Consider the following 17,500-nt stretch of genomic DNA (forward strand, 5'->3'; position numbering starts at 1 on the left):
ACCAGGCACTCTCCCCGGACAACAAAGCACGTCCCCCTCCTGAGTGGACAAAAAAAATCCACTCCTGGTACCTAAGATTTTCTCCAGCGGCGGGCTGGGAGTCTAATCTTTCTCCTGGCCGAGAAAAGAGCACTTTCCCCCGGACAACAAAGCACGTCCCCCTCCTGAGTGGACAAAAAAAATCCACTCCTGGTACCTAGAATTTTCTCCAGCGGCGGGCTGGGAGTCTAATCTTTCTCCTGGCCGAGAAAAGAGCACTTTCCCCCGGACACCAAACCAGCCAACGTCCCCCTCCTGAGTGGACAAAAAAAATCCACTCCTGGTACCTAAAATTTTCTCCAGCGGCGGGCTTGGGACGAAAATCAATCTTCCTCCCGAAATTAAACCACTATTGGCGGACGCCAGCCCCAAGCGCCAGCCCCGACCGCCACCCCCCGACCGCCACAAGGCGACCGCCACAAGGCGACCGCCACAAGGCGACCGCCACAAGGCGACCGCCACAAGGCGACCGCCACTGGCCCCAAGCGCCAGCCCCGACCGCCACCCCCCGACCGCCACAAGGCGACCGCCACAAGGCGACCGCCACAAGGCGACCGCCACAAGGCGACCGCCACAAGGCGACCGCCACAAGGCGACCGCCACTGGCCCCAAGCGCCAGCCCCGACCGCCACCCCCCGACCGCCACAAGGCGACCGCCACAAGGCGACCGCCACCGGCCCCAAGCGCCAGCCCCGACCGCCACCCCCCGACCGCCACAAGGCGACCGCCACAAGGCGACCGCCACAAGGCGACCGCCACAAGGCGACCGCCACAAGGCGACCGCCACCGGCCCCAAGCGCCAGCCCCGACCGCCACCCCCCGACCGCCACAAGGCGACCGCCACAAGGCGACCGCCACAAGGCGACCGCCACAAGGCGACCGCCACAAGGCGACCGCCACTGGCCCCAAGCGCCAGCCCCGACCGCCACCCCCCGACCGCCACAAGGCGACCGCCACAAGGCGACCGCCACAAGGCGACCGCCACAAGGCGACCGCCACAAGGCGACCGCCACAAGGCGACCGCCACTGGCCCCAAGCGCCAGCCCCGACCGCCACCCCCCGACCGCCACAAGGCGACCGCCACAAGGCGACCGCCACCGGCCCCAAGCGCCAGCCCCGACCGCCACCCCCCGACCGCCACAAGGCGACCGCCACAAGGCGTTAGTGGCCGCGCCCGGTACTTTACTGGACCCTATTTGGCCCGCGGACCGGCCGGCGTCGCTTCCTTGAATGCTTAGCCGCCTTTCGAGCTGCCATGCCGGGCTTGAGTTAGTGGTTTGCGCCCGGTACTCTACGTTAAAAGTCAGGCGGAACGGCTCTGAAGCTCCAGACGGTGCTTCCTTGAATGCTTAGCCGCCTTTCGAGCTGCCATGCCGGGCTTGAGTTAGTGGTTTGCGCCCGGTACTCTACGTTAAAAGTCAGGCGGAACGGCTCTGAAGCTCCAGACGGTGCTTCCTTGAATGCTTAGCCGCCTTTCGAGCTGCCATGCCGGGCTTGAGTTAGTGGTTTGCGCCCGGTACTCTACGTTAAAAGTCAGGCGGAACGGCTCTGAAGCTCCAGACGGTGCTTCCTTGAATGCTTAGCCGCCTTTCGAGCTGCCATGCCGGGCTTGAGTTAGTGGTTTGCGCCCGGTACTCTACGTTAAAAGTCAGGCGGAACGGCTCTGAAGCTCCAGACGGTGCTTCCTTGAATGCTTAGCCGCCTTTCGAGCTGCCATGCCGGGCTTGAGTTAGTGGTTTGCGCCCGGTACTCTACGTTAAAAGTCAGGCGGAACGGCTCTGAAGCTCCAGACGGTGCTTCCTTGAATGCTTAGCCGCCTTTCGAGCTGCCATGCCGGGCTTGAGTTAGTGGTTTGCGCCCGGTACTCTACGTTAAAAGTCAGGCGGAACGGCTCTGAAGCTCCAGACGGTGCTTCCTTGAATGCTTAGCCGCCTTTCGAGCTGCCATGCCGGGCTTGAGTTAGTGGTTTGCGCCCGGTACTCTACGTTAAAAGTCAGGCGGAACGGCTCTGAAGCTCCAGACGGTGCTTCCTTGAATGCTTAGCCGCCTTTCGAGCTGCCATGCCGGGCTTGAGTTAGTGGTTTGCGCCCGGTACTCTACGTTAAAAGTCAGGCGGAACGGCTCTGAAGCTCCAGACGGTGCTTCCTTGAATGCTTAGCCGCCTTTCGAGCTGCCATGCCGGGCTTGAGTTAGTGGTTTGCGCCCGGTACTCTACGTTAAAAGTCAGGCGGAACGGCTCTGAAGCTCCAGACGGTGCTTCCTTGAATGCTTAGCCGCCTTTCGAGCTGCCATGCCGGGCTTGAGTTAGTGGTTTGCGCCCGGTACTCTACGTTAAAAGTCAGGCGGAACGGCTCTGAAGCTCCAGACGGTGCTTCCTTGAATGCTTAGCCGCCTTTCGAGCTGCCATGCCGGGCTTGAGTTAGTGGTTTGCGCCCGGTACTCTACGTTAAAAGTCAGGCGGAACGGCTCTGAAGCTCCAGACGGTGCTTCCTTGAATGCTTAGCCGCCTTTCGAGCTGCCATGCCGGGCTTGAGTTAGTGGTTTGCGCCCGGTACTCTACGTTAAAAGTCAGGCGGAACGGCTCTGAAGCTCCAGACGGTGCTTCCTTGAATGCTTAGCCGCCTTTCGAGCTGCCATGCCGGGCTTGAGTTAGTGGTTTGCGCCCGGTACTCTACGTTAAAAGTCAGGCGGAACGGCTCTGAAGCTCCAGACGGTGCTTCCTTGAATGCTTAGCCGCCTTTCGAGCTGCCATGCCGGGCTTGAGTTAGTGGTTTGCGCCCGGTACTCTACGTTAAAAGTCAGGCGGAACGGCTCTGAAGCTCCAGACGGTGCTTCCTTGAATGCTTAGCCGCCTTTCGAGCTGCCATGCCGGGCTTGAGTTAGTGGTTTGCGCCCGGTACTCTACGTTAAAAGTCAGGCGGAACGGCTCTGAAGCTCCAGACGGTGCTTCCTTGAATGCTTAGCCGCCTTTCGAGCTGCCATGCCGGGCTTGAGTTAGTGGTTTGCGCCCGGTACTCTACGTTAAAAGTCAGGCGGAACGGCTCTGAAGCTCCAGACGGTGCTTCCTTGAATGCTTAGCCGCCTTTCGAGCTGCCATGCCGGGCTTGAGTTAGTGGTTTGCGCCCGGTACTCTACGTTAAAAGTCAGGCGGAACGGCTCTGAAGCTCCAGACGGTGCTTCCTTGAATGCTTAGCCGCCTTTCGAGCTGCCATGCCGGGCTTGAGTTAGTGGTTTGCGCCCGGTACTCTACGTTAAAAGTCAGGCGGAACGGCTCTGAAGCTCCAGACGGTGCTTCCTTGAATGCTTAGCCGCCTTTCGAGCTGCCATGCCGGGCTTGAGTTAGTGGTTTGCGCCCGGTACTCTACGTTAAAAGTCAGGCGGAACGGCTCTGAAGCTCCAGACGGTGCTTCCTTGAATGCTTAGCCGCCTTTCGAGCTGCCATGCCGGGCTTGAGTTAGTGGTTTGCGCCCGGTACTCTACGTTAAAAGTCAGGCGGAACGGCTCTGAAGCTCCAGACGGTGCTTCCTTGAATGCTTAGCCGCCTTTCGAGCTGCCATGCCGGGCTTGAGTTAGTGGTTTGCGCCCGGTACTCTACGTTAAAAGTCAGGCGGAACGGCTCTGAAGCTCCAGACGGTGCTTCCTTGAATGCTTAGCCGCCTTTCGAGCTCTCCTGCCCGGCGTGGGTTTCGCGTCCGCGCCCGGTACATTATGGAAGCCAAAAAAAAAAAAAATTCTAAGTGCGAGTGGGACCGGCCTGGGGGGCTTCCTTGAAAGCCCATCCGCCCTCCGAGCTCTCCCACCGGTCGTGGGTTGGCGTCCGCCACTGCTCAAAGCGAACTTCAAATTATCTGCTTAATAATGTGGAACACCATTCTTAAGTAGTTTTTCCTTAATTTGGGCTCAACTGGCCGGTAATGATCCCCGGTGTCTGAGATTGATCTCAGTGATCCAAAGAGCCCTGACACGTAATACCATCCATGAGTTTAATTGAAAAACAAAAAATGTAATCTTTATGACACATAAATACAATTTGCATAATAATTTGGAACACAGTGTAGACTTCCAGCGGACCGCGCGCGGCTCGGCTGACGGCGCAGCGCGATCTGGTACCGCTGCGCGGGACGAAACACGCCCCGTGCAGAGTTCCAGGCGGCCGGGAAGACATTTAAGCGCTGCCGCTGCAGCTGCGGCGGGGATTTGCCGTCCTCCGGTGGACACGACGAGTAAATACACCAGCAATCGCACTTACACCGTGTTCCAAATTATTATGCAAGTGACATTTATCTCAGATTTTCCTAAATAGTCGATGCAAAATGAGTCAGCATAATTTTCAAGTCATCAACCATTATTTTGATGAATTCTAATTTTATTGAACAAACCTCCGAATGATCACAGAATTTTTAAAAAATAAAAAACTTAAAATGCACTGTTCCACATTATTACGCACAACAGAGTTTTATAACATTTTATAGGTTTTTATGAACTGAAATGCCCATCTTAAGAATTTACAGCATTAGGAGGTCATATTTACTGAAATCAAAAGCTATTTCAAAGAAAAGACAAACAAGTTACATTTTAACATAGGACCCTTTATTTCAATAAAAAACAAAGTTACATTTTAACATAGGACCCTTTGTTCAACAGCAGCTTCACGATTCTTCCATCCACTGAACTTGTGAGTTTTTGTACAGTTTCTGGTTGAATTTCTTGGCAGGATCTAAGAATAGCCTGCCAGAGCTGCTCTTTGGAATTGAACTGCCTCCCACCTTCGTAGATTTTCTGCTTGACGATGCTCCACAAGTTTTCAATAGGATTGAGGTCAGGGGAGCATGGGGGCCACACCATCAGTTTCTCTCCCTTTATTCCCATAGATGCCAAAGACGTTGACGTATTTCTTGCAGCATGAGACGGTGCATTGTCATGCATGAAGATGATCTTTTGACGGAAAGCACGGTTCTTCCTGTTGTACCATGGACAGAAGTGTTGAGTCAGAAATTCCACGTAGTTAACAGACGTAATTTTGACGCCTTCAGGGACCCTAAAGGGGCCAAGCAGCTCTCTCCCCATGATTCCGGCCCAAAACATCACTCCGCCACCTCCCTGCTGACGCCGCAGCCTTGTTGGGCTATCGTGGCCGTCCACCAACCATCCACGACTCCATCCATCTGTAAAGTCAAGTCAAATCAAGTTTATTTGTATAGCCCTAAATCACAAGCAGTCTCAAAGGGCTTCACATTGACAGAAATTGACAATTATTCTCAAAGCATCCCCTGAGCTCTCAAAAGTGCAAGGAAAAACTTAAAAAACCCTACCTGGCCCATCCAAGGTGGCACGGCACTCGTCGGTGAACAGGACTGTCTGAAAATTTGTCTTCATGTAAGTCTGGGCCCACTGCAGCCGTTTCTGCTTGTTCGCGTTGTTCAGGGGTGGCCGAATGGAGGGTTTCCGCACAACTGCAAGCCTCTGGAGGATCCTGCACCTCGTCGTTCGTGGGACTTCACTGGCACCAGCAGCGTCGAATATTTGTTTGCTCGTCTTTAGTGGCATGCTTGCAGCCGCCCTCTTGATTCGATTTGTTTGTCTTGCAGAAACCTTCCTTGTCGTGCCTTTGTCTGCACGAACGCGCGTTTGCTCCGAATCAGCGACGAATTTCTTCAAAGTTCGATGGTCGCGCTTAAGCTTTCGTGCAATATCGAATGTCTGCATACCTTGTCCAAGGCATCGAACGATTTCACGCTTCTCGACAGCAGAGAGATCCTTTTTCCTCCCCATGGTTGAACGAAATGGCCGAACGCTTAAAAACGCGGAACTTAAATAGACTTGTTAATTACTACAATTGCGCTCACACTGGCAGACTACCATGGACTGTACCATGACTGAGGGTGATTTCAGTACTTGAAAAACAAAAAATGTAATCTTTATGACACTTAAATACATTTTGCATAATAATTTGGAACACGGGACCGTGTTCCAAATTATTATGCAAAGGATATTTATCTCAGATTTTCCTAAATAGCTTCCTTGAAATGTTACCCGGCTTTTGAGCTCTCCTGCCGGGCGTGGGTTTGCGTCAGCGCCCGGTAACATTATGGAAGCTAAAAGAAAGAAAAAAGAAACAAATCTAAGTGCGATTGCTGGTGTCTAAATACATTTTGCATAATAATTTGGAACACGGGACCGTGTTCCAAATTATTATGCAAGTGATATTTATCTCAGATTTTCCTAAATAGCTTTACTCGTCGTGCCGACCGGAGGGAGGCCACTCCCCGCCGCAGCTGAACAGTCATCCCGGCCTAGTGGAGGTCTGCGCAGGGGGGGTCTTCCTTGAAATGTTACCCGGCTTTTGAGCTCTCCTGTCCGGCGTGGGTTTGCGTCAGCGGCCGGTGTCATTTACTCGTCGTGCCGACCGGAGGGAGGCCACTCCCCGCCACAGCTGAACAGTCATCCCGGCCTAGTGGAGGTCTGCGCAGGGGGGGTCTTCCTTGAAATGTTACCCGGCTTTTGAGCTCTCCTGTCCGGCGTGGGTTTGCGTCAGCGGCCGGTGTCATTTACTCGTCGTGCCGACCGGAGGGAGGCCACTCCCCGCCGCAGCTGAACAGTCATCCCGGCCTAGTGGAGGTCTGCGCAGGGGGGGTCTTCCTTGAAATGTTACCCGGCTTTTGAGCTCTCCTGTCCGGCGTGGGTTTGCGTCAGCGGCCGGTGTCATTTACTCGTCGTGCCGACCGGAGGGAGGCCACTCCCCGCCACAGCTGAACAGTCATCCCGGCCTAGTGGAGGTCTGCGCAGGGGGGGTCTTCCTTGAAATGTTACCCGGCTTTTGAGCTCTCCTGTCCGGCGTGGGTTTGCGTCAGCGGCCGGTGTCATTTACTCGTCGTGCCGACCGGAGGGAGGCCACTCCCCGCCACAGCTGAACAGTCATCCCGGCCTAGTGGAGGTCTGCGCAGGGGGGGTCTTCCTTGAAATGTTACCCGGCTTTTGAGCTCTCCTGTCCGGCGTGGGTTTGCGTCAGCGGCCGGTGTCATTTACTCGTCGTGCCGACCGGAGGGAGGCCACTCCCCGCCACAGCTGAACAGTCATCCCGGCCTAGTGGAGGTCTGCGCAGGGGGGGTCTTCCTTGAAATGTTACCCGGCTTTTGAGCTCTCCTGTCCGGCGTGGGTTTGCGTCAGCGGCCGGTGTCATTTACTCGTCGTGTCCACCGGAGGGAGGCCACTCCCCGCCGCAGCTGCAGCGGCAGCTTTGAAACGTCATCCCGGCCCCCTGGAACTGTGCGCGGGGGGGGCGATGCGTCCCGTGCGAGGTACCAGGTCGCGCTGCGCCGTCTGCCTGGCCGCTTTGGGCCCGCTGGAAGTCTATTAAAGCTCCGCGATCTCCGCCTCGGTGCTTAAAAAGCGTCCATCCGCTCTCCTGGAGCTTCTTTCGGTCATCTCGTCCGCGTGCACGGCCTGCCGGTGGCACCGGCTGGAGCTCCGCAAAAAGCTCCATTTCTGTTAAAAATGCTTAGCCGCGTCCCTGGAAGCCCAATCGGGCGTAGAAAGTGAGGGGGAAGGCCCCCAAAGCACCGGCTGGAAGTCCCAAAAAAGCTCCATGATTGGTCAATAATGCTTAGCCGCCTCCCTGGAAGCCTAATCGGGCATAAAAAGCTAGGCGGAACGGCCCCAAAGCTCCACACGGAAGTCCCAAAAAAGCTCCATGATTGGTCAATAATGCTTAGCCGCCTCCCTGGAAGCCTAATCGGGCATAAAAAGCTAGGCGGAACGGCCCCAAAGCTCCACACGGAAGTCCCAAAAAAGCTCCATGATTGGTCAATAATGCTTAGCCGCCTCCCTGGAAGCCTAATCGGGCATAAAAAGCTAGGCGGAACGGCCCCAAAGCTCCACACGGAAGTCCCAAAAAAGCTCCATGATTGGTCAATAATGCTTAGCCGCCTCCCTGGAAGCCTAATCGGGCATAAAAAGCTAGGCGGAACGGCCCCAAAGCTCCACACGGAAGTCCCAAAAAAGCTCCATGATTGGTCAATAATGCTTAGCCGCCTCCCTGGAAGCCTAATCGGGCATAAAAAGCTAGGCGGAACGGCCCCAAAGCTCCACACGGAAGTCCCAAAAAAGCTCCATGATTGGTCAATAATGCTTAGCCGCCTCCCTGGAAGCCTAATCGGGCATAAAAAGCTAGGCGGAACGGCCCCAAAGCTCCACACGGAAGTCCCAAAAAAGCTCCATGATTGGTCAATAATGCTTAGCCGCCTCCCTGGAAGCCTAATCGGGCATAAAAAGCTAGGCGGAACGGCCCCAAAGCTCCACACGGAAGTCCCAAAAAAGCTCCATGATTGGTCAATAATGCTTAGCCGCCTCCCTGGAAGCCTAATCGGGCATAAAAAGCTAGGCGGAACGGCCCCAAAGCTCCACACGGAAGTCCCAAAAAAGCTCCATGATTGGTCAATAATGCTTAGCCGCCTCCCTGGAAGCCTAATCGGGCATAAAAAGCTAGGCGGAACGGCCCCAAAGCTCCACACGGAAGTCCCAAAAAAGCTCCATGATTGGTCAATAATGCTTAGCCGCCTCCCTGGAAGCCTAATCGGGCATAAAAAGCTAGGCGGAACGGCCCCAAAGCTCCACACGGAAGTCCCAAAAAAGCTCCATGATTGGTCAATAATGCTTAGCCGCCTCCCTGGAAGCCTAATCGGGCATAAAAAGCTAGGCGGAACGGCCCCAAAGCTCCACACGGAAGTCCCAAAAAAGCTCCATGATTGGTCAATAATGCTTAGCCGCCTCCCTGGAAGCCTAATCGGGCATAAAAAGCTAGGCGGAACGGCCCCAAAGCTCCACACGGAAGTCCCAAAAAAGCTCCATGATTGGTCAATAATGCTTAGCCGCCTCCCTGGAAGCCTAATCGGGCATAAAAAGCTAGGCGGAACGGCCCCAAAGCTCCACACGGAAGTCCCAAAAAAGCTCCATGATTGGTCAATAATGCTTAGCCGCCTCCCTGGAAGCCTAATCGGGCATAAAAAGTTAGGCGGAACGGCTCCAAAGCTCCACACGGAAGTCCCAAAAAAGCTCCATGATTGGTCAATAATGCTTAGCCGCCTCCCTGGAAGCCTAATCGGGCATAAAAAGTTAGGCGGAACGGCCCCAAAGCTCCACACGGAAGTCCCAAAAAAGCTCCATGATTGGTCAATAATGCTTAGCCGCCTCCCTGGAAGCCTAATCGGGCATAAAAAGTTAGGCGGAACGGCCCCAAAGCTCCACACGGAAGTCCGAAAAAAGCTCCATGATTGGTCAATAATGCTTAGCCGCCTCCCTGGAAGCCTAATCGGGCATAAAAAGTTAGGCGGAACGGCCCCAAAGCTCCACACGGAAGTCCGAAAAAAGCTCAAAAATTTTCTAAGTGCCAACGGCTCATTCGCCGTAATGTGTCCGCTCCGCGCTGGTTCCCCGGTCGGCCGCGAATAGCGCAAAATCAGCCTCACGGAAGTTCGAAAAAAGCTCAAAAATTTTCTAAGTGCCAACGGCTCATTCGCCGTAATGTGTCCGCTCCGCGCTGGTTCCCCGGTCGGCCGCGAATAGCGCAAAATCAGCCTCACGGAAGTTCGAAAAAAGCTCAAAAATTTTCTAAGTGCCAACGGCTCATTCGCCGTAATGTGTCCGCTCCGCGCTGGTTCCCCGGTCGGCCGCGAATAGCGCAAAAATCAGCCTAAGTGCAGTACCAACCTTGGCGTGTTGGTGCGCCAGAGTACGATGAGTTGGTCCCCCTAGTCACTGTACTCATTACCTTTACCCCCTAATCGCAAAATATAGTCAGAACGTATATGCAGAAGACTATTTTTTTCTTTTTTAAAATTTTCTAAGTGCCAGCGGATGCTGGCACACGAACTGTCCGAGCTACGACGGTTCTCCGGTCGGACAGCGAGGGTGAAAAAGCGGTCCTAAAATCACCGAGGGCTGCCGCACAAGTTGTCCGAGTGGCGACGGTTCCCCGGTCGGCCACGAATGTCGAAAATTCGGCCTCTCCACCACGGAGGTCGGTGAGAATTTCAGAATATTTTCTAAGTGCCAACGGCTCTTGCGCCGTAAAGTGTCCGCTTTGCCTGGTTCCCTCGGTCGGCCACAAATAGCGAAAAATCAGCCTCTCCTTCTGGAGCTCGCCTAAGTGCCAACGGCTCTTGCGCCGTAATGTGTCCGCTTTGTCTGGTTCCCTCGGTCGGCCACAAACGGCGAAAAATCAGCCTCTCCTTCTGGAGCTCGTGCCAACTTTGGCGAATATTTTCTAAGTGCCAACGGCTCTTGCGCCGTAAAGTGTCCGCTTTGCCTGGTTCCCTCGGTCGGCCACAAATAGCGAAAAATCAGCCTCTCCTTCTGGAGCTCGCCTAAGTGCCAACGGCTCTTGCGCCGTAATGTGTCCGCTTTGTCTGGTTCCCTCGGTCGGCCACAAACGGCGAAAAATCAGCCTCTCATTCTGGAGCTCGTGCCAACTTTGGCGAATATTTTCTAAGTGCCAACGGCTCTTGCGCCGTAATGTGTCCGCTTTGCCTGGTTCCCTCGGTCGGCCACAAATAGCGAAAAAATCAGCCTCTCCTTCTGGAGCTCGCCTAAGTGCCAACGGCTCTTGCGCCGTAATGTGTCCGCTTTGCCTGGTTCCCTCGGTCGGCCACAAACGGCGAAAAATCAGCCTCTCATTCTGGAGCTCGTGCCAACTTTGGCGAATATTTTCTAAGTGCCAACGGCTCTTGCGCCGTAATGTGTCCGCTTTGCCTGGTTCCCTCGGTCGGCCACGAACGGCGAAAAATCAGCCTCTCCTTCTGGAGCTCGCCTAAGTGCCAACGGCTCTTGCGCCGTAATGTGTCCGCTTTGCCTGGTTCCCTCGGTCGGCCACAAACGGCGAAAAATCAGCCTCTCCTTCTGGAGCTCGCCTAAGTGCCAACGGCTCTTGCGCCGTAATGTGTCCGCTTTGCCTGGTTCCCTCGGTCGGCCACAAATAGCGAAAAACCAGCCTCTCCTTCTGGAGCTCGCCTAAGTGCCAACGGCTCTTGCGCCGTAATGTGTCCGCTTTGCCTGGTTCCCTCGGTCGGCCACAAACGGCGAAAAATCAGCCTCTCCTTCTGGAGCTCGCCTAAGTGCCAACGGCTCTTGCGCCGTAATGTGTCCGCTTTGCCTGGTTCCCTCGGTCGGCCACAAATAGCGAAAAACCAGCCTCTCCTTCTGGAGCTCGCGCCAACTTTGTCAAAAAATTTCTAAGTGCCAACGGCTCTTGCGCCGTAAAGTGTCCGCTTTGCCTGGTTCCCTCGGTCGGCCACAAATAGCGAAAAATCAGCCTCTCCTTCTGGAGCTCGTGCCAACTTTGGCGAATATTTTCTAAGTGCCAACGGCTCTTGCGCCGTAAAGTGTCCGCTTTGCCTGGTTCCCTCGGTCGGCCACAAATAGCGAAAAATCAGCCTCTCCTTCTGGAGCTCGCCTAAGTGCCAACGGCTCTTGCGCCGTAATGTGTCCGCTTTGTCTGGTTCCCTCGGTCGGCCACAAACGGCGAAAAATCAGCCTCTCCTTCTGGAGCTCGTGCCAACTTTGGCGAATATTTTCTAAGTGCCAACGGCTCTTGCGCCGTAAAGTGTCCGCTTTGCCTGGTTCCCTCGGTCGGCCACAAATAGCGAAAAATCAGCCTCTCCTTCTGGAGCTCGCCTAAGTGCCAACGGCTCTTGCGCCGTAATGTGTCCGCTTTGTCTGGTTCCCTCGGTCGGCCACAAACGGCGAAAAATCAGCCTCTCATTCTGGAGCTCGTGCCAACTTTGGCGAATATTTTCTAAGTGCCAACGGCTCTTGCGCCGTAATGTGTCCGCTTTGCCTGGTTCCCTCGGTCGGCCACAAATAGCGAAAAAATCAGCCTCTCCTTCTGGAGCTCGCCTAAGTGCCAACGGCTCTTGCGCCGTAATGTGTCCGCTTTGCCTGGTTCCCTCGGTCGGCCACAAACGGCGAAAAATCAGCCTCTCATTCTGGAGCTCGTGCCAACTTTGGCGAATATTTTCTAAGTGCCAACGGCTCTTGCGCCGTAATGTGTCCGCTTTGCCTGGTTCCCTCGGTCGGCCACGAACGGCGAAAAATCAGCCTCTCCTTCTGGAGCTCGCCTAAGTGCCAACGGCTCTTGCGCCGTAATGTGTCCGCTTTGCCTGGTTCCCTCGGTCGGCCACAAACGGCGAAAAATCAGCCTCTCCTTCTGGAGCTCGCCTAAGTGCCAACGGCTCTTGCGCCGTAATGTGTCCGCTTTGCCTGGTTCCCTCGGTCGGCCACAAATAGCGAAAAACCAGCCTCTCCTTCTGGAGCTCGCCTAAGTGCCAACGGCTCTTGCGCCGTAATGTGTCCGCTTTGCCTGGTTCCCTCGGTCGGCCACAAACGGCGAAAAATCAGCCTCTCCTTCTGGAGCTCGCCTAAGTGCCAACGGCTCTTGCGCCGTAATGTGTCCGCTTTGCCTGGTTCCCTCGGTCGGCCACAAATAGCGAAAAACCAGCCTCTCCTTCTGGAGCTCGCCTAAGTGCCAACGGCTCTTGCGCCGTAATGTGTCCGCTTTGCCTGGTTCCCTCGGTCGGCCACAAACGGCGAAAAATCAGCCTCTCCTTCTGGAGCTCGCCTAAGTGCCAACGGCTCTTGCGCCGTAATGTGTCCGCTTTGCCTGGTTCCCTCGGTCGGCCACAAATAGCGAAAAACCAGCCTCTCCTTCTGGAGCTCGCCTAAGTGCCAACGGCTCTTGCGCCGTAATGTGTCCGCTTTGCCTGGTTCCCTCGGTCGGCCACAAACGGCGAAAAATCAGCCTCTCCTTCTGGAGCTCGCCTAAGTGCCAACGGCTCTTGCGCCGTAATGTGTCCGCTTTGCCTGGTTCCCTCGGTCGGCCACAAATAGCGAAAAACCAGCCTCTCCTTCTGGAGCTCGCCTAAGTGCCAACGGCTCTTGCGCCGTAATGTGTCCGCTTTGCCTGGTTCCCTCGGTCGGCCACAAACGGCGAAAAATCAGCCTCTCCTTCTGGAGCTCGCCTAAGTGCCAACGGCTCTTGCGCCGTAATGTGTCCGCTTTGCCTGGTTCCCTCGGTCGGCCACAAATAGCGAAAAACCAGCCTCTCCTTCTGGAGCTCGCCTAAGTGCCAACGGCTCTTGCGCCGTAATGTGTCCGCTTTGCCTGGTTCCCTCGGTCGGCCACAAACGGCGAAAAATCAGCCTCTCCTTCTGGAGCTCGCCTAAGTGCCAACGGCTCTTGCGCCGTAATGTGTCCGCTTTGCCTGGTTCCCTCGGTCGGCCACAAATAGCGAAAAACCAGCCTCTCCTTCTGGAGCTCGCGCCAACTTTGTCAAAAAATTTCTAAGTGCCAACGGCTCTTGCGCCGTAAAGTGTCCGCTTTGCCTGGTTCCCTCGGTCGGCCACAAATAGCGAAAAATCAGCCTCTCCTTCTGGAGCTCGTGCCAACTTTGGCGAATATTTTCTAAGTGCCAACGGCTCTTGCGCCGTAATGTGTCCGCTTTGCCTGGTTCCCTCGGTCGGCCACAAATAGCGAAAAATCAGCCTCTCCTTCTGGAGCTCGCCTAAGTGCCAACGGCTCTTGCGCCGTAATGTGTCCGCTTTGTCTGGTTCCCTCGGTCGGCCACAAACGGCGAAAAATCAGCCTCTCCTTCTGGAGCTCGTGCCAACTTTGGCGAATATTTTCTAAGTGCCAACGGCTCTTGCGCCGTAAAGTGTCCGCTTTGCCTGGTTCCCTCGGTCGGCCACAAATAGCGAAAAATCAGCCTCTCCTTCTGGAGCTCGTGCCAACTTTGGCGAATATTTTCTAAGTGCCAACGGCTCTTGCGCCGTAATGTGTCCGCTTTGCCTGGTTCCCTCGGTCGGCCACAAATAGCGAAAAAATCAGCCTCTCCTTCTGGAGCTCGCCTAAGTGCCAACGGCTCTTGCGCCGTAATGTGTCCGCTTTGCCTGGTTCCCTCGGTCGGCCACAAACGGCGAAAAATCAGCCTCTCATTCTGGAGCTCGTGCCAACTTTGGCGAATATTTTCTAAGTGCCAACGGCTCTTGCGCCGTAATGTGTCCGCTTTGCCTGGTTCCCTCGGTCGGCCACGAACGGCGAAAAATCAGCCTCTCCTTCTGGAGCTCGCCTAAGTGCCAACGGCTCTTGCGCCGTAATGTGTCCGCTTTGCCTGGTTCCCTCGGTCGGCCACAAACGGCGAAAAATCAGCCTCTCCTTCTGGAGCTCGCCTAAGTGCCAACGGCTCTTGCGCCGTAATGTGTCCGCTTTGCCTGGTTCCCTCGGTCGGCCACAAATAGCGAAAAACCAGCCTCTCCTTCTGGAGCTCGCCTAAGTGCCAACGGCTCTTGCGCCGTAATGTGTCCGCTTTGCCTGGTTCCCTCGGTCGGCCACAAACGGCGAAAAATCAGCCTCTCCTTCTGGAGCTCGCCTAAGTGCCAACGGCTCTTGCGCCGTAATGTGTCCGCTTTGCCTGGTTCCCTCGGTCGGCCACAAATAGCGAAAAACCAGCCTCTCCTTCTGGAGCTCGCCTAAGTGCCAACGGCTCTTGCGCCGTAATGTGTCCGCTTTGCCTGGTTCCCTCGGTCGGCCACAAACGGCGAAAAATCAGCCTCTCCTTCTGGAGCTCGCGCCAACTTTGTCAAAAAATTTCTAAGTGCCAACGGCTCTTGCGCCGTAAAGTGTCCGCTTTGCCTGGTTCCCTCGGTCGGCCACAAATAGCGAAAAATCAGCCTCTCCTTCTGGAGCTCGTGCCAACTTTGGCGAATATTTTCTAAGTGCCAACGGCTCTTGCGCCGTAATGTGTCCGCTTTGCCTGGTTCCCTCGGTCGGCCACAAATAGCGAAAAATCAGCCTCTCCTTCTGGAGCTCGCCTAAGTGCCAACGGCTCTTGCGCCGTAAAGTGTCCGCTTTGTCTGGTTCCCTCGGTCGGCCACAAACGGCGAAAAATCAGCCTCTCCTTCTGGAGCTCGTGCCAACTTTGGCGAATATTTTCTAAGTGCCAACGGCTCTTGCGCCGTAAAGTGTCCGCTTTGTCTGGTTCCCTCGGTCGGCCACAAATAGCGAAAAATCAGCCTCTCCTTCTGGAGCTCGCGCAAGTGCCAACGGCTCTTGCGCCGTAAAGTGTCCGCTTTGTCTGGTTCCCTCGGTCGGCCACAAATAGCGAAAAATCAGCCTCTCCTTCTGGAGCTCGTGCCAACTTTGGCGAATATTTTCTAAGTGCCAACGGCTCTTGCGCCGTAATGTGTCCGCTTTGTCTGGTTCCCTCGGTCGGCCACAAATAGCGAAAAATCAGCCTCTCCTTCTGGAGCTCGTGCCAACTTTGGCGAATATTTTCTAAGTGCCAACGGCTCTTGCGCCGTAAAGTGTCCGCTTTGCCTGGTTCCCTCGGTCGGCCACAAATAGCGAAAAATCAGCCTCTCCTTCTGGAGCTCGCGCCAACTTTGTCAAAAAATTTCTAAGTGCCAACGGCTCTTGCGCCGTAAAGTGTCCGCTTTGCCTGGTTCCCTCGGTCGGCCACAAATAGCGAAAAATCAGCCTCTCCTTCTGGAGCTCGCGCCAACTTTGTCAAAAAATTTCTAAGTGCCAACGGCTCTTGCGCCGTAAAGTGTCCGCTTTGCCTGGTTCCCTCGGTCGGCCACAAATAGCGAAAAATCAGCCTCTCCTTCTGGAGCTCGCGCCAACTTTGTCGAAAAATTTCTAAGTGCCAACGGCTCTTGCGCCGTAAAGTGTCCGCTTTGTCTGGTTCCCTCGGTCGGCCGCAAATAGCGAAAAATCAGCCTCTCGCCCGTCAGGTACCAGGCGTTGGGGTACCAGGGGTAAGTGCAGTACCAGCTTTGGTCTGTTGGTGCGCCAGAGTACGATGAGTTGGTCCCCCTAGTCACTGTACTCATTACCTTTACCCCCAAATCGCAAAATATAGTCAGAACGAGTGTGGGGAACACAAGTTTTGGCCCCGAGAACCAGGCGGCTGGTGTCTCTAGCGATGTGTTCCCCCCCAAAAAGTGTTCACATGCTCGGACAGCGAACCTAGGAGCTACCGCAAAGCACTCTGGAAGTGCAAGAGCGAAAAATTTTCTAAGTACAAAAACTCTCGAAAATTTTCAAAGTGTCACAGTGCTCGAAAATTTTCAAAGTGCTACATGCTTTCCATCCAAGGAAGGAATAGTGGAGGACCGGCCGCCTCCTTAAACACAAGCCGGCGGAACGACGGGGAGGACCGGCCGCCTCCTTAAACACAGGCCGGTGGAACGTTTGGCAGAATTCTTCTCGTGGAGGACCGGCCGCCTCCTTAAACACAAGCCGGCGGAACGACGGGGAGGACCGGCCGCCTCCTTAAACACAGGCCGGTGGAACGTTTGGCAGAATTCTTCTCGTGGAGGACCGGCCGCCTCCTTAAACACAGGCCGGTGGGAACGGTTGGCAGAATTGCGTGACGGCCGCCTGCTCCCGGCGTCCGCACGTGAACGAACACCCCCTCCCGGGGACGGCCGTCTGCTCCCGACCGCCGTCCTTCACCCCCTCACCTTCCGGACCCCCGTCTGCTCCCGGCGGGCCTCCGAGTACCCCCACCTTCTCCCGAACTGACCGACAGGCAATGAGACCCGCCTTGGTAGGGCCCCCACCGGCCCCGGCTCGCGCCGGCGTTGGGTGGACGGTTCCTCCCCACTTGCGGGTCGCTCTCCACGGAGGACCGGTCGCCTCACTAAACATAGGCCGGGCGAAAATCTGCGAATGTTATACATCCAAGGAGGGAGGACCGGCCGCCTCCTTAAACCACCGGCCGGGCGAAAATCTGCGAATGTTATACATCCAAGGAGGGAGGACCGGCCGCCTCCTTAAACCACCGGCCGGGCGAAAATATGCGAATGTTATACATCCAAGGAGGGAGGACCGGTCGCCTCACTAAACATAGGCCGGGCGAAAATCTGCGAATGTTATACATCCAAGGAGGGAGGACCGGCCGCCTCCTTAAACCACCGGCCGGGCGAAAATCTGCGAATGTTATACATCCAAGAAAGGAAGGAAGGAGGGAACCGGCCGCCTCCTTAAACACAGGCCGGGCGAAAATCTGCGAATCTTATCCATCCAAGGACGGAGGACCGGCCGCCTCCTTAAACACAGGCCGGTAGGAACGGTTGGCAGAATCGCGTGACGGCCGCCTGCTCCCGGCGTCCGCACGTGAACGAACACCCCCTCCCGGGGACGGCCGTCTGCTCCCGGCCGCCGTCCTTCACCCCCCTCAGCTTCCGGACCCCCGTCTGCTCCCGGCGGGCCTCCGAGTACCCTCCCCTTCTCCCGAACTGACCGACTGGCACTCATGACCCGCCTTGGTAGGGCCCCCACCGGCCCCGGCTCGCGCCGGCGTTGGGTGGACGGTTCCTCCCCACTTGCGGGTCGCACTCTAGCGCCTCGGCCGCCGCGAGAGCGTGCGCTACGCGCCGCCCCCGCAGGCCTTGGCGCGATCCGAACGGCA

The sequence above is a fragment of the Syngnathus typhle genome, unplaced genomic scaffold, assembly GCF_033458585.1.
Source record: "Syngnathus typhle isolate RoL2023-S1 ecotype Sweden unplaced genomic scaffold, RoL_Styp_1.0 HiC_scaffold_89, whole genome shotgun sequence".
Lineage (NCBI taxonomy): Eukaryota > Metazoa > Chordata > Actinopteri > Syngnathiformes > Syngnathidae > Syngnathus > Syngnathus typhle.